Source organism: Lissotriton vulgaris, chromosome 2_1 (assembly GCF_964263255.1).
Source record: "Lissotriton vulgaris chromosome 2_1, aLisVul1.2, whole genome shotgun sequence".
Classification (NCBI taxonomy): Eukaryota; Metazoa; Chordata; class Amphibia; order Caudata; family Salamandridae; genus Lissotriton; species Lissotriton vulgaris.
Window position 1 is genome coordinate 853,219,630 of NC_141687.1, and position 17,384 is coordinate 853,237,013.

General features: G+C 48.1%; 1 protein-coding gene across 25 annotated transcripts in view; it reads left to right on the forward strand.

Annotated features, from left to right (window-relative positions):
- LRRFIP1 (LRR binding FLII interacting protein 1) overlaps positions 1–17,384 on the forward strand; it is a 470,251-nt gene that overhangs the window by 344,961 nt on the left and 107,906 nt on the right. The gene's annotated exons all lie outside the window — the stretch shown is intronic.

A 17,384-nucleotide genomic window follows, 5' to 3' on the forward strand; every position in this document is an offset into this window, starting at 1 on the left:
AGGATAAATACCTCCAAACGCTCCTGCGAGACCAGTTTAGACCTAGCGACCCGCATACGATACTGGGGGGGGACTTCAATCTCGTGTGGGATCCGGAGCTGGATCGTGTGGGGGCTGCGTTTAATGGCGCGGGCGCGATGTCCTCTGCTCTTAGGGCACAGATCGCGGACTTAGGACTCGTGGACGTGTGGCTCTACCACAATCCGGGAGTCCGGGACTACTCCTTTTACTCGCACTCCCATAGAACGTACTCCCGTATCGATTATCTCTTCACCTCCCTTGAGCTGACTCGAGATGTGCTGAAGGCCACCATCTCGGATATCTCGCTGTCGGATCATGCACATGTGGAACTTCTGTTACAAGACCCGCTGGCTCGCGCCCCTCGGGAGCGACGATGGACCCTCCCTCCGAGCATCCTTCGAGACCCGGAGGATGTTGCCAGCATCCGGGAAGCCATAGACTCGTACTTTGCTGTTAACGACAACTTGGACACGCCCTTCCCGACGGTCTGGGATGCCTTTAAGGCCACCATCAGAGGCCACATTACCTCCCTGGCGGTAGCAAGGAGACGAGAGGCGTTTAAACTGGAGAACGACTTAACAAGCGAGATCAAACAGGCGGAGACCCAGGACAGAGACTGTCCCTCGCAGGGGTCTAGGAGAACCCTCGCCAACCTTAGGGGGCAACTCCGAACACTGCGCACCAACAAGGCGGAGAGCTCCCTGCTGGCACTTAAACAAAAATATTACGAGGGTGGGGACAAGGTGGGGCGCCTTCTGGCTGGTAGACTTCGGGCGCAAACGGCTAGAACTCATATAGCCAATATACGACGGCAGGACGGCACCTGTGCCACTACCGAAAGAGCCAAACAGGAGGCCTTTGCTGCTTACTATTCCTCCCTATATGCGGAGGAAGCCACCACAGCGGAGGCACGAGCGGCCGTCCTTGATGACTATGAAGGGACCCCGCTGCCATGGCCTGCGCGGCTGAGCTGGAAGAACCCATACAGGAGGAGGAGATCTCTGCGGCTGTCAAAGACCTTCCCACGGGGAAAACACCGGGACCGGATGGCCTACCGCTGACCTTCTACCGCGTATTCCTGACTCAGCTTCGCCCGTATCTACTGAGGCTGTACCGCTCCTTTTCTGACACCTCCGGCTTGTCTCCCGATATGGGCTTAGCGGAAATTGCCTTGATACCTAAGCCAGGGAAAGACCCCGCTCTGTGTGCTTCCTACCGCCCTATTGTCCTCTTGAATACCGACTTAAAGATATATACCAAGTTACTGGCCAAACGACTCGACCCGTATATGCCGGGACTGGTAAACCCAGACCAGGTGGGGTTCTTTCGGGACCGACAGGGGGCTGATAATGTGCGCAGGTTGGCACATCTGGTAGGAAAGGTGCGACACTGGGACATCCCGGCTTGTCTTCTCTCGCTCGACGCGGAGAAGGCCTTCGATCGGGTCGACTGGGCCTTCCTGAGGGAGGTTCTCCAGAAGGTCGGTATCGGCCCCAAAATGATCGCTAGGATCATGGCCCTTTATATCGGACCCCAAGCTAGGATTAGGGTTAACGGCCGACTAACACCGCCGCTCTCGATCCACAGGGGCACGAGGCAGGGGTGCCCGCTCTCACCGCTCCTGTCGTCCTCGCGGTGGAGCCACTGGCGGCGCTGATACGGCGTACTCCTAACATCCACGGTATACCCCATGGAGGGCGAGACAACAAGGTGGCGCTGTTTGCAGACGACCTGATCCTCACTCTTGCGCGCCCTCGCGACTCCCTCCCAGCGGTTCACGAGGTGCTTTGCCTGTATGAGAGGGCGTCCGGCCTTAAAATAAACCACACCAAATCCTGGGCGCTCAACCTCACCATACCTGAGGAAGAGATCCCGTTCCTAAAGGGGGCTGTGCCCTACCAATGGGCGGAGAACCACATCAAATACTTGGGTCTTGATCTGACGCCCCATTTAGAATCTTGGTCCTCGGTGAACTGGACGGAATGCCGCAAAGAGGTACTGGCGGACCTCAGGAAGTGGAAACCCTTGATGGTCTCGTGGCTGGGGCGCCTTAATGCAATTAAAATGTCGATACTCCCCAGAATTCTCTGTTTTTCAATGCTTGCCTACCCCGATCCCACTCCACTGCATTAGGAGTCTCCAGCGCGACCTCACGTCATTCATCTGGGGCGGAAAACGCCCCCGGTTTTCCCGGAAGGTCCTTATGGAGCCGAGAGACAGAGGCGGCCTCGCCTCCCCGAACTTACTACACTACTACTGGGCGGCACACCTCCGGTACGTGGTGGAATGGGGTGCACGAGAAAGCGACAAGCACTGGTTCCACATGGACCGGGTGGTCACAGGGCGTACTATTTGGGATTTACCTTGGCTGCCGCGAGTGGCGCGCTCCAGGAGTGCGTACATGGCGGTCCCGACAAAAACGGTCCTGGATATCTGTTGACAGGATAGCGGTGCCCAAAGGCCTAACCACGTTCCCATCCCCTCACACCCCAATCGCTGGCAACCCGCACTTCCCTCCAGCTGCCCGGACTCGAGCATTTGAGAGCTGGACGCATGGAGACTGCAGGGTCATAGGGGACCTCTTCATTGGAGGCTCGCCCAAAACGTGGAAGGACTGCAGGGAGGAATTCGGCATATCCTCGACCGCCGGCCTACAATACGCCCAGCTGCGCCACTGGACTATGGGTGACGACATGTACCAGGCGGCTACCAGGGCCTACACACCTTTGAAAAACTAGCACGTTCCCTAGGGGGACTGAAGAGGCTTATCTCTCAAATATATCACATACTGCAGCACCCTACCTCGACGCCTACACATCCCTATCAGAGGCAATGGCAGTTGGCAGCAGGCGTTGACATTGAGCCCTCCCAATAGAACAGGCTGTGGAGCGACATCCCCAAAATCTACCGCAGCATCCCCCAGAGGGAAAACGCTTACAAGCTGCTCACCCAATGGTACTACACCCCGCTGCGACTTAGCAAGATGTTCCCCAACACCTCGCCGCTGTGCTGGAGGTGTGGATCTGTGACTGGTGACTTTGTGCATATATGGTGGACGTGCCCGAACCTAGCTGTCTTCTGGAAAGAGGTACTTAGCCACATTAAAAGGGTGCTGGGCTTTCCCCTACCCGAGGAGGTCACCACGTTATTGCTCAGCGTCCGACCCCCCGCGCTTAGGGCCCTCACGCGCAGCGACTGGATCCTCACGTTCCAAATGCTAGGCGCAGCTAAGCAACTCATCGCTTTGTACTGGAAGCGGGCCAAAGCACCGCCAATAGCTTCCTGGTTTGTGCGTCTCTGGCAGGTCCTGGCTATGGAAATGCTCACAGCGCGGATACAAGCGAGGGACACGCGCTTCAAAGCTGTGTGGGAACTCTTTGTGCGCCACCTATGTTCTGTCAGTTACGCGCGACACATGCCTCCCAGACTCCGTGCTCTACACCTCTTTGAGGACGCCCTTATCCCTGCGGACCCCGCCCCTGACCACCGCCTTCCCCGCAGACGCTGTTGCGACCACGCAAGCCCTATCGTACTCCGCCCCCTGACCAGCCACACGACGCTGCCGCACCTTCTCCCCGCCCCCCCTTTCCTCTCTGACTAGCTCCCCTCCAATTCTTTCTTTTTTCCTACTTGCCACCCTGGCCCTCGCCTCACTACGGGGCAGTTGTGCCCTGTTGGGCCTTACATTTCTATGACATTACAGTCAGCTATCAAATATGCGCCTCCCTAGCGTAGCAACGCAATATCCGCGCGAGACCAACCTCTGCGTATTCCACCCTTAAGCCACGCGGCTGGCCCCCCCCTTGAGGGGTTGTAGGCAAGGCGCTGTGTTAAAGCTTCTTCCCCGCCCCAGTTGGTATAAGCCCATGAGTTCTGATATGCGCGGCCGGCCTCAGCACGAGGTTGTAGGCTTATCACTGTGTTCACAATAAAAAAAAAATTTAACAAAAATCAGAGTGAGACGGAACATTTATAATGTTGTCACTGAATGAGTGCCTCTTGACCGTTCATCAGTGCGAACAAGTCCTTGCTTGAGAGTTGCATTGAGTGTAAGCTGCTCCGTTGCAAAAAACAAGCTGAATTAAACCTCCATACCTATCCTCTTGGTAGGTAGATGTTAATTACACCAGAGAAGAGCCCCCTTCAGCTCAAATATTATTTCTGTAAATCCCGTCTGCACTTTGAGTTACTTTGAGCATGGCAGAAATGTCTCATGCTAAGCTCAGAAAAAATAAGATCACAACAAAATTACCACTTAAGTAGAGAATCGAATACAGTTTGCATGAGGACTCCTTGAAATAGATCTGGATTATTGAACTCTCTTACAAAGACTTTGGGGCTTGGTATTTTTGACAGGAGGTGCTTTGTCTCTTTAGTCTCTTTAGCTCTTGACTGCTGATTTTTTTTATTCCAGAGGTGAACCTTGCTTGTCTACAGAAGGATCAGTTTCATTTACCATCTTTCCCTGCCTGGCAAACGCTAAGCACTTTGCTTGCTTATCCATATTCTATCATTTCAAGGGCGTTTTTTTGCCTGGAATGCATACTTTTGAAGCCATTCAGCTAATCTGTTGCATTAATTTGCATGGGCAGGCTGAAGCTAATTCCAAGTTGAGAAATTGGCCTTGCACTAAGAATAAGTCAATTTCCCCTATAATGTAGGCTGTGCCCGGGCGGTTTGATCATAAATCTTTTTGTGGATATAGGCAGATTATCCGCTATCATGGGCATGCAGACGGAACTTACTTATCATCTAAAACAGAGGTCTTCAAACTTTTGTAGGTTGAGCCCCCCCCAACTGAATTTTTATGAAATGTCGTCGTCGTCCCCCCCCCCCCCCCCCCCACCACCACCTGACAGAAATTTCTGGAATCTGGTACACTACATAATTGACCGCCACCCGCATATCCCAGGCCATATCCGGCAAATAATGTTCAACGCAATAAGAGTTTAGTGAACTGTAGGTTTGTGAGTGGGTGTGGTTAATGACAGAGGCTTATTACACAGCCCAAAACAAATGTTTCCAAGATTAATTGTGTGCAAAAATATTTTTACTAGGATGCTTTGTTTTATACATGGCATAGATGGGTAACTCCACCAACATTAATGTGACAGGTGTGTATGTTTTTCGCCACAGAGACGGTCAATCTGTGGATGGATTTTTGCTACTGCCATCCTCAGGTTGTGCTCCACATCCAGTCTGGATTGGTACTTAGTCTTTAACCCTGTGGGTGTTGCTGCATGCCTGTATAATTCTAAAGGAAACGACGTATATTCCAGCTTGGCTGCTGTGCTCTTCTAAATGCAGCCCAAGTGCAACATTCAACACAGTTGCCTGGGAGGCCTATGTAATTGTAATTTGTAATTTGCATTTATATAGCGCATTATCACCAACGGTCTTTAAGCGCTGAGAGAGAAGAACCTGCTCTGGATTACTGGTAGGGAGGCAGTACTTTACTGTGTGACCCAGACTTCCTTGAAGAGAATGGTTTTGAGTGATTTCCTAAAGGGAAGCAGGGAGTGTTCCTTTCGGAGGTTGTCAGGGAGTTTGTTCCAGATCTGTGGGATGATGGTAGAGAAAGCTCTGCCTCCAAGGGATACCAGGCGAGAGCGGGGGCAGACTAACATCCTAGCTTCCGAAGATCGAAGTGCTCTCGTAGGGGCATAGTTGGTTAAACCCTTTCTGATGTATTCCGGAGCCTTGCCCTACACGGCTTTATGAGCAATGCAGAGGCCCTTGAATTTGATCCTTTGCCTGATGGGAAGCCTGTGAAGTTGGCGCAGGAGGGGGGAGGCATGAGTGCGGCGCGGAACTTTGAACACTAGACGGGCCGCGTCGTTCATGATGATCTGGAGTCTAGACAAATGGTAGTCTGGGAGTCTGAGGTGGAGCGAGTTTCCGTAGTCCAATCTGGATAAAATCAGTGCAACTACCACTCGTTTAAGGGTCTCGAAAGAGAGGAGAGGGGCAGTTTCCGCAACTGCCTTAGAATGCTTGAGCAGACCCCTACTGTTGTAGAAACCTGTAGGGCCATAGTTAGTTTGTTATCGATCTTGATGCCCAGGCTTTTAACTGCCGGGGTATTTGCCCAACTCTGGTGGCCAAAAGAGGCTATTCCAAGGGTTGGTATCAGTGGTGATGGCCAGTATCTCAGTCTTATCTGGATTGATTTTGAGGCTGTTGGCCGACATCCAGTTAATTGCGAGTTTAAGGATATTCTGCACTCTATAGTGGGCGGATGTGGAGTTGTCGATTTGTATGATGATCTGGGTGTCATCTGCATAGTTGTATATTTGGCACTCTATCTGGTTGAGTGCGGCTATCAGGGGTTGAAGGTATGCATTGAACATGAGGGGGGACAATGCCGATCCCTGTGGGACTCCACATGGAAGAGTGCCCGGCCTAGACACCGCATCACCCAGCTGCACTCTCTGAGAGTGATCTTTCAGAAATTATGTAAGCCATGTCAAGGCTGTGCCCTGCACCCTGAAATTAGACAGCCGCGACAGGAGCAGTTTGTGGTTTACGGTGTCAAACACCGCGAACAAGTCTAAAAGGATCAGTGCGCAGGGATCCTTGGCATCGGCCCGTAGTCTCAGTCCATCTAGTACTGCCAGCATCACTAGTTCTGTACTGTGGTGCGCCCGGAAACCGGCCTGATTGAATTGTAGGAGGTGGTTGGCCTCTAGATGGTGTGCAAGTGAGGCTAGTACGTGCTGTTCAAGTACCTTGGAAAGGAAGGGGAGCTGGGATATTGGCCTAAAGTTCTTCAAGTTTTTAATATCGGCCCCAGGTTTTTTCAAGAGGGGGGATCACCCGCGCCTCCTTGAAGTCTCTCGGGACCACTCCCGCTTTGAGGGAAGAATTCAAGAGTGATAAAATCTCGTCTTCAATCCCAGGGAGGGCCATCCTATAGGTCCCAGGTGAACAGGGGTCTGCTGGAGAGCCAGACTTCACGCGCCCTAGAAGTGGGGTCAGGGCTGCGTGCGAGAGCGGGGGGAATGAGGTTAGGGTTTGCTCCACAGGAGGATAGATTGGTAGTGGATTTAATGGACATGGAAGCCTGGGGGTGTTCTCAATTGTGGACAGGAGGTCCTCCACTTTAGTGGTGAAGAAAGTTTGGAACTTATCGCAGTCATCTATGCCAAAAGAAGGCTTCTGCTCTTTGACCGGTCTGAGTTCTTTCAGGACTTTGGATGTTTCTTTTTGCGTATTATGAGCAGATGAGATTTTATTTTCGTAGAAAACTGCTTTCTCAGTTTAAATGGCGTTTTTATGAATGGCAAAGGCTTCCAGATAATTTGAGAGGGCAGTTGGATCGTATGTTATTCGCCAGGCTCTTTCACCTTGGCGAAGCTGTTGTTTTAGACACCGCAGGTTTTCAGTGAACCAAGGGGCCCCCTTCCCCTTGTCTCTGATCTTTTTCCTGCGAGCGGGTGCAAGCGTGTCGATAGCACTGTTTAATCTATTCGTTAGGGCGCTATATTGTGCATCAGTGTCCCCAGTTGGGTGGTCAGGCAGACAGGATTTTCTCAGGGTAGACACGAGGTCGTCCGCCCTAATTTTGTTCCAGCTTCTGATTGTTCTCCAGCTGGGGGGTAGTGGGGTCCCGGCTTGGGGGGTAGGATGGTGCCATAGATGATTAGGTGATCGGACCAGGAGCATGGCCCGATAGCTGGGGGGCCGGTGAGGGGCAGTGAGGACCATACTAGGTCCAGTGTATGACCTTTGGCATGAGTTGGGCCAGTGACGTGTTGACACAGTCCCAATGCGGTCAAAGCCTCCTCTAGCTGGTTGGCTTGGCTCTCCTTTGGGGATTCTTCCAAATGGAAGTTAAAGTCTTCTAGTATAAGGAGGCATTGATAATGTGTGCAAAGATCGTGTGCCAGTTCCGTCAACCACTTGATGAATTTGGGTGGAGTTTTTGGGGGACGGTACACGACCAAGACAATGACACACGCTGAGGAAGAGTGGAGTTTAGCCCCTAGTACATCCGCCCCTTCAATGCTTTCAGTAAGTAAGGTCTCAGCCTTCAGGGAGTTTTTGTGCAGGATGGCCACCCCTCCTCCTCGTGTGTTGCCTGGCCTGTTATGATAGAGGGCCGCGTAATTAGGGGGAATAGATGCTACAAGGTCGGGGGTAGATGAGTCCTCGAGCCAGGTCTCAGTAATGCCTATCATATCGATTGTTTCGTCTTGCAATAATGTAAATTCCTCCGGGTGGTGTTTTTGTAGTGAGCGGGTGTTTAGTGAAGCAAAGGTGAGGGTCGGGGGTTTTCGGGGTCCTGCGGCTCTCCGTGGGTTGCCGGCCGCCCTCCGAAACAAAGGCCTCAATAACCCTTCAGATTTAAGACAGGATGCTACCCTATTATCCAGTGTGATTGATGGGCTTTTCAGGAGGTGAAGATCTGCCCGGGAGTATGTTAAGCCTCGGGCAGGGGTTCTGGGCCCGGAAGGGCGCGGACGGGCGCAGACGGGCTTGCCTTTGGCGCGCCGCCGGCTCGCCCGCTGCGCGCTTGTTTCAGCTTGAGAGAAATGGGCAGAGTCACCACCCACCCGCCAATCAGCCCTGCTGAGCAGCGGCTGTCATTTCCCAGCACTAGACCGGTAACCAACCGGAAGTGCATCTACCAGGAAGCGTCGTGAAGTGGGGGGTAAGATCTAGCAGAGCACGGTGAAATGTAACATTTTAAAACTAGTACATCAGTTAAAAAATAGTTCATACACTGTGCAAATAAGCAAAAATAGCAGCAATTCAATTTTTAAAAGGCAGCGAGTGAGGCAGCGTTTCAGTCAGCCCACCACACCTGAGCAGGGCTATCATCCCTCTGAGCGCTAGTTCCCACGTGGATAGAATAGGCAGAGTCACCACCCACCCGCCAATCAGCCAAGTGCAACATTCAACACAGTTGCCTGGGAGGCCTATGTAATTGTGGAACTCCAGTATGGGAATATTTTAGAGAAAGTTAAACATTCCCCAAATATTTACAAACCGGTTTGAAATAGTGTAATTTAGCTTCTCTGTGTAGACTTGGGGGCTGCTGCCCTAAAGGTACCTCTGAAGACATCCCCCTGGGATGGTGGCGCACCCCTTGATTAAAGAACTGACTTAAGTGTACCCTAACACCTCATTCCACATTGTACATGTCACACCATTGCCCCCAAATCTTTTGGTATTTCCATGTGTAGGACTCTTAAAGTCAACGGTTCTCCTGAGAAGTGCAGAGCTGCCAAGGTTTCAAATTGCTATCTGTCTTATGAGTGACATTTCAACGACTATGACACTTTCTCGCAAGCAAAATCAAGCAAAGAAGATGAGGGAAACATAAATATCAGAAATCACACCCAGTTGAGCAAGGAGAAACTCTTATGAAGTCACTGAACTTAAGTGTGCGACTGGACTCAATACTTCATGACTAGGTAAAGCACTTGGTACATGTTTCATTGAGACTTCGATGTGGTCGTAAAATCTTACCAAATAAAACAATAAACACTTCAAAGTTTTATTTGATTCTTGAACAGCCTGCACTTCATGAGTTTCACAGATGTGTGCGCTTTCCCACCATATATTTTTACAAGCCCCTTTGTGAAGCATATGCTGCAAAAGTACTTTATTTTTCCCTTTGACCCATCTGGGTACCTGACCTAATGAAGAACCAAAATCTTGAACAATCAGGGCTGAAACCCACATCATTGACTTTCAACAAGGACAACAACGTTTTGTTTTGAGTCTGGGAGAGGCAGACAACTGTGCCCATACTCCTAATAAAACTGTGCATGCTGCCCCCTCTACGCGGATTTTAATAGCCACAGGGCTCTGATCATGAAGCCCAGTTTGCTCTGATTTTCCTTTAGAATTTTTTTTTGTTACCCTAAACTAAATATAACGACTGTATTACACTGAATATGAAGGCTACTCTACACGAATGAGGATTCCCACTTTTCACTAATTCTCATGGTTATTCTGTCATTCGTTAGCATTTCCACTGTGAGACTGACATTCATTTACTATTAAAACGAAACTCTCAACCAGCTCTGATTTTTCAGCAAGCATTGGATTAACGGGATATACTTTTGTTTTATCCAATACTTGCCATGCTAAATTATGAGTCCAAGAATGCAAAACTGTCTTGACTAAAATGGCAGGAATAGCCAATATGTTATGAATGACATGGAGGCTACTTGGAAGCTATTCAAAACAACCGTTTTCACCTCTGCCTAATTGGGCAGGTAAAACTGCTTTGAAAATTGTGTGCAATAACTGATAATCCCCAGTAGTTGCTACTGCTAATATAAAGCCAAAACCAACGTAATTGCCAACTCCACACCATCCCTTTGCAAACCGTGCAATGATGTTGGTTTGGGCTTTCTATTAGCAGTAGCAACCACTGGGGATTATCAAATAAAGATTTATTGATGATGATAATAGGTCTGCAGCAGCACACTCGGACGTGGTCTAGCAGCTTCATGCAAAGCGTCTCACCTGGAAAATCACCAACATAAATGCATTTTAAAACAATTTAAAAAGATGGTTTCCTTGACATTAAAAAAAAAATAAAAAATCAGTGACATGTTGAACATTCAGGTACAAAATGATGATTGTTTGCATTCTGATATGTTTTGTCCCTCCTACTTAACTGGAAAAGACAAACCAGATTGTCGAAAACACACAAGCACTGTACTCACTCCGGACATGGGACTGATCTCAAAAGTTCTTCAGCCTTCTTACTCTTGACCTCAAATAAGACTAGGAGCCTTCTAAGCGCTACAATAGGCTGCTATCACATGCCAGACGTGCGCTATATCGCTGACAGTAGAAATACAGGTTTGGGTTTGCAAAGGCTGCACTGTGGGATGATGACATGTAAGTGAAGAAATAAGCAATGTATGGGGTACCATTGGAGGGACCACGTTCTGGCTAGAAAGCTTCTCTTCTGTAACATTCATTGCTCTCTGCCTCAGACGCTGATATGAGTAGGCAAGGGACTTGTGCGAGCTGCAAGAGGAATCTGAACCACTGCAAAGGAAAACTGTGGAGCGCCTTGAGTCAAAGATCAAATGCAATTGGAGCTAATTAGGCCTATGTGCAGGCACAGAATACAAATTTAAAGAAGGCGGTTTGAGTGAGAATATGGTTGAGCACTTTTTTGAAGAGGTAATCCAAACTCATGGTAAGCTTATCAGAACTATATTGGTTAAGATATTTAAACACTTACAAAATCGAATTACAAGCAATAACATGCTCAAATTTTAAAACTAGCCTCAAACACTTCTTTAAAGGATTCCGCCACAGCTCCTCAAGATTGTCGAATTTCCCTGCCATGTCCGCCGTCTCCTGACTATCTTCCTGGGCCCAGTATAAATCAGTGCAGCCAAAAGTGCAGCCAATCAGCTGGACGAATGCTCACTCTGCCCTTGATAGGAACATGATCCACAACATCACAACATGCAGGAGCTTTAGTTCATGCCCACAAATTTTGCGGCACTTCCTGGAATCTCCGCTGCTGCCCCCCCTCATTGGTGGAACCTGACTGCTGACGTTCCTGTGTGCTGATTGGGGAAAGCGGGAGCAGCAGCCATTCAAAAATCCCCATTTGAAATGGGTGATAACTTGCGAGGTGGAACGAAGGAAAAACAAGACAACAAAGGTACGATTTTGGGGTGGAGTGCATACCACTGTTAAATGTGTATAGGCTTTAACAACTGCTGTTCACAATAAGAAAGCAAGGCCTACTGCCCTTATCATAACTCTTCAGATTAAATAGACTAAACCTATGGCATTTGCCAAAACTTTTCACTGCGTAACAAATGTATACAAGATTACAGTTTGCAAAGTAAAATTCGGTCTCTCCTAAAACAGCCTATTTGTGGATTATTTAGGGACATAAACTTTTCATTAGGACCTAACACAATCATCAAAGTGATAACCCCTAGGGTTTGTCAGAGTTGGTGGCCAAAGCCAAAATCCTTACCTTCCATGGTAATCTGTGAGATTACGTGCAACAAATACCTGTCTGTAGCAGAATGTGATAACAACTAACTGTTAAAAGCCTACTGGCTTTAACAAATGCTTTTCACAATAAATACGCTTGGTCCACTGCCTTGTGATAACTTTTCATAATAAGCAGATCAGACTTATGGCATTAGACATAGTTTCCAAGTGCACCAGTCATTCCTACTGTTCAGTATTCTGAACGTGCGCTTTTGCACAAGGCAACCATCATGTACACAGTCATAAAATTAAGAAGTGTGGCTCAGGGGTTAGAGGCGGCAGACCCGGAAGCTGAGATCGGTCCTGGACCAGGGTTCAATTCCCCGCCTCGGCGGGTCTTGGGCTAAAAATTCCACGGACTCGATAATTCTCGCTCCAGTGCCTTCTCGACTCACGGGTTCACACTCTGCGACTCTGGGCAATAGCTTGCTTAATCTCCACAACAGCCCCTCGCGGCGGGATGCCTGACTTTCACCTTGTGGATACCCGCTGGGACTATCACACAGGGGAATATCAGGACGGGTTCCCTAAGCAAGCGCCGGGACACCCACTGCGGGTAGCTGTGCGCTGTATAAGCTCAATTACAATTACATCTCTCCAAAGTGGGCAAAACAAGGGTTCTCAGAGAGCAAATCTTCCATATCCACGGTTTGTCACAAGAGGTAACCATCATCAAAATCCTTGTCTGCTACGCCAATATGTGAGATTCCATGCAACAAAATACCTGTCAGAAGGATTTGCTACAAAGTCTACCCTTGAATGTATGTTGACTTTAACATAGGCTTTTCACAATAAATACATGAGGTCGACTCCCTTAGTTGTAACATTTCATAATAACAAATTGAACAAAAGACACAATAACAAAATGCCTCTTTTTTGCATGATGACCCCCATTTTATTGGACAGATTTTTTTTTTTATTCTTTGCATTTGGACTCTGCAAACCAGACCTCGGAAAATGAGCTTTTACCCCTAAAACATGTTGGAATTGGATATACTCCTAATTGGCATTTTTAACGTACCTTTAAATCCCTAGTATATGGTACGAATTGTACCCAGGGCCTGTAAGTTAAATGTCACAGGTTGACTGCAGAACCCATTGTGCCACCCTTTACAGTGACTGTGCAAACCCGATTGTAGGCCTACCACTTTATCCTCTCTATACAGTTTTAAAACTACAAATAAGACCTGTCAAAAATTGCCTTTTGACAGACCTAAACCCTCCTTTTAAAAATTAATAAGTCACTCCCAAGATGGCGCTAATGCCCATAAGGCAGGTTGTATTGTATTTAAAATTAGGACATGTAAAAGTTTAATAATAAATATGTCCGTACAGCGATAAGGCCTCAAAAGCAATTTTCACTGTAGCAGGGTTAGCCGTTTCATAGGAAAGCATTGGGATACAATATTAAATGTAATAATGTTATCCCTGTTAATTAAAATGCTATAAAGTTGAGACTTATGCTTTTTAAAATGTATGTTACTAACCTAATTCACCAGTAAATTCAGATATGAAATAAATATTTTGGAAAACTTACTTTTAAAAATGTACCTTTTCCCTGGCTAAAGCCTCTTGCAGCCTTTCACACAGGAGCCGAATAGCCCCTTTGATGAGGTGCGAACTTGCTTCCAGAGCAGAGACAAAGTCCTTGGGTATGGGGAGGTGTTCTGTGCCTTTAGCAGAATGACAATATAGGCTGTGGCCAGGAACTTAAAGATTCATATATTTGGTTCCCCTTTTTAGGTCTCGCCTGTCGATGCGCATGCGCATCGAGCAAACGAGAGTATTGGGACTTATCCACTCTTTCCCCAACTTGCAAGGAATCGTGGCGATTCCTTGCAGTGCCCGTGACTTTTAAGCTCAATGCGCATGCGCATTGAGCTTAAAAGCGCGTGCACATCAGTTCCCTCAGCCGCACTCCAGGCCCCTGCTGCTTTCACACCCCCTCCCCGCTCCGCCCCCTCCCCTGCCCGCCGTCTGTTCCCTCAGCCGTCTGTACCCTGCTGCTTAACACCCTCTCCCCCGCTCCGCCCCCTCCCCTCCATGTCGCATTTCTCCTCTCCCCTCCCCACAGCAATGCTCTCCTAACAACACACACACCCTCTCCCCCGCTCCGCCCCCTCCCCGCCATGTCGCATTTCTCCTCCCCCCTCCCCACAGCAATGCCCTCCTAACACACAGAAGCCCACCTCCGGCCCGCCTGCCCAGTCACGCAATGCCCTCCTAACAACACACACACCCTCTCCCCCGCTCCGCCCCCTTCCCGCCATGTCGCAGGTTTGCCGCACACGTTGTGTCCTCAGCCTCCCTATACATGTAAATATTCTCTCATGTACGCATTCTATCTTCCTCTAAATTCAAATATTCTGTCAGGTCCGCCTTAACTCTTCCTCTAAATTAAAATATTCTCTCAGGTAGGCGTTGTGTCTTCCTCTAAATTCAAATATAGTCTTGGGTGCCGTCTCTCGTTATGAGCGACAGGGTCGCTGTCCTTTGCCAGGAAGATTAGCGCTGCATTCAATAACGTGAGACAGGTGCGCAGTCCAGCTGCTCCTTGATAATTGCCAATCATCTGACCCTGGCAAAAGCAATGCAAGCTGCAGGAATTCCAATTATTACCTGTCATAACAGATGCAGCCTCCCTCCCAAGACAAGCAGCCCGAGCGACATTTCGAACACAGATATAAAGAACGCAAATAGGATGTTCGTTCTGTGCAAACATTCAGCAACTCAGGATCTGCACTAACCACATTTACATATTCATAATTTTACAGAAGAAAAAAAAAGCCAGCAGCATTTCTACATAGTTTTTTTTTTGTTTTTTTTTTACTGAGTTTTATATAGCGCAAACTTGACTCTGTATCGGGTAACAGAGCACTTCACATAGCACCAGTTGCATTGCACAGATCAGAACATTTTTAGAAGTACAATGTAGCTTCCCCAACCCCACTCTACTTACTGTTCATACTCTAAATGTTTGAGTTCCCAGAAGCTCAGAGAAAGTCATAGATGATTCTGTTTAAACTTCTGATGGCCATAAACCTAATGAATTATATACCAAATAGTCTCTAATGTATCTTTCTTTTCTAAAAAGGGATAGAGAAGGAACACAAAATGGACATAAACTTGGCCAACTTGCAAATATTTTTAAATTTGTGAAACAATATAGATCTTTGTTTGGGGTCACAGACACATTTTGGAAAGCGCGTAGCACTAAAGTAGAGCACAATATCAAATTTGTGTTTATCGTCCAGATAAAAAACGTAGCCCCATGTCGCATTTCTCCTCCCCCCTCCCCACAGCAATGCCCTCCTAACACACAGTGCTCCCTGATGCAATGTATCTTTTGTTAGTCGCTCGCGCCGCATATGCAACCTATGGGCTTTATTTATAGAAGGTGCAACCTTTTTCGTCATTGCGCTGATAATTACTGAGACTTCTTTTGGCATCATTGCATATTGGGCATAGATGAAAATTATGCCCATCTTACGCTTTTGATCTTTAAAATATCCTAACAATAATTAGGTTTGGACATAATATGCCCGCTATGAAAAGAGCGAACTATATGACCTGCGATGGGCACGCCCCCTCCAATTGACGCAGGTGTTCCGGTTTCTCTAGGCTCGCCGCGTTATTTAAACAAACCCAATACCATTGCGGTTTCCTGCCCGGCTCTCTTTTGCTGTTACGTGCACCAGCGCTCCAGCTAACCGCAACAGTCTTATCTCGGTAAGTCTTACGTAGGCAAGCTGACTTTTAGGCTAGTTCATTCTGTCGGTTTTTTTGCTTCTTGCCGTGACGGGTGGCCCTCTCATTATCTTCGCTTCATACGACATGTAGGAATGAAGGGTGTACTATGATGGGGGCTTTATTATTTGACTGCTTGCACTATGCGGATTTGCTGTTTTTTCTTCTCGTTACCTTTGCAGCTTGATGAAAGTATATTGAGAATTCTGCTACTTATCTTTATTTATTGACATTAATATGTAGCTCCCCACAAAAATACAATAGAGCACTTTCTAGCAGGATGTACACATAATAAATATGTAACATATAACAGTAGGCACCCTCAACCCCTCACCCTCAATCACCCTCAACCCCTCACCCTCACCCCCTCACCCTCACTCACCCTCACTCACCCTCACTCACCCTCACTCACCCTCAACCCCTCACTCACCCTCACTCATCCTCACTCACCCTCAACCCCTCACCCTCACCCACCCTCAACCCCTCACCCTAACTCACACTCACTCACCCTCACTCACCCTCACTCACCCTCACTCACCCTCACTCACCCTCACTCACCCTCACTCTCACTCACTCTCACTCACTCTCACTCACCCTCACTCACCCTCACTCACCCTCACTCACCCTCACTCACCCTCACTCACCCTCACTCACCCTCACTCACCCTCACTCACCCTCACTCACCCTCACTCACCCTCACTCACCCTCACTCACCCTCACTCACCCTCACTCACCCTCACTCACCCTCACCCTCACTCACCCTCACTCTCACTCACCTTCACTCACTCACCTTCACTCACTCACCCTCACCCACCCTCACCCTCACTCACCCTCACTCACCCTCAACCCCTCACCCTCACACAGTGCAATAGGTCTCGGAGCATTTGAGTTAGAGCTTTTAGAATTGTTTATGGCTTTTTTTATTTGTAATTCTTTAGCATTGGCTACAGGAAACAAAAATGCTAAAGATTTACAAAAAAAACCCATAAACAATTCTAAAAGCACTAACTCTAATGCTGCGAGACCTATTGCATTTCCAATGCTTGTTGAACTTGTAATTGTGATGCAATTTTGTTAATTAAATTATTCTCCGTTTTCATGGATTGGATCGGGCTTGTTGTTGTGTTGCATTTTTAACTTTACGCTGTTTTGGTACCTGTAAATGCTATATGTTTTTTTAAGTTAATCCTGTCTTCTCTGTGACATAGCTAAGAGGGGTCGAGCTCAGGTTTAAATTACTCAGACCTTTACTGGACCTAACGAGAATAGTGATATTATTACTTATGATGGACTACCATCCACTCCAACTAATAATCCAGTGGCACCATTTACCACCTCCTTATTCATGTCCCAGATTGTCAATCTTGTCTTTGTCCCTCCCATGAAGCATTGTCTTGCTACCATCATCTTTGATTGGCTGGCTTCTGTGCTTCCACTGCATGCTTTTCAAGAACTGTTTTCTTTTCAGTTAAGCACTCCATTAGAGTGTGTTTTTTCATCTAGCCGTCTTCCTTGTTTACTTCTCTCCCCTGCACTCAGTGTTGCTCTCTGACCATGTGTTTCTCCCCGCCCTCTCCATGTTGTGCTCACCCTCGTGTACTTCCCCCGCATTTTCTCACCCATGT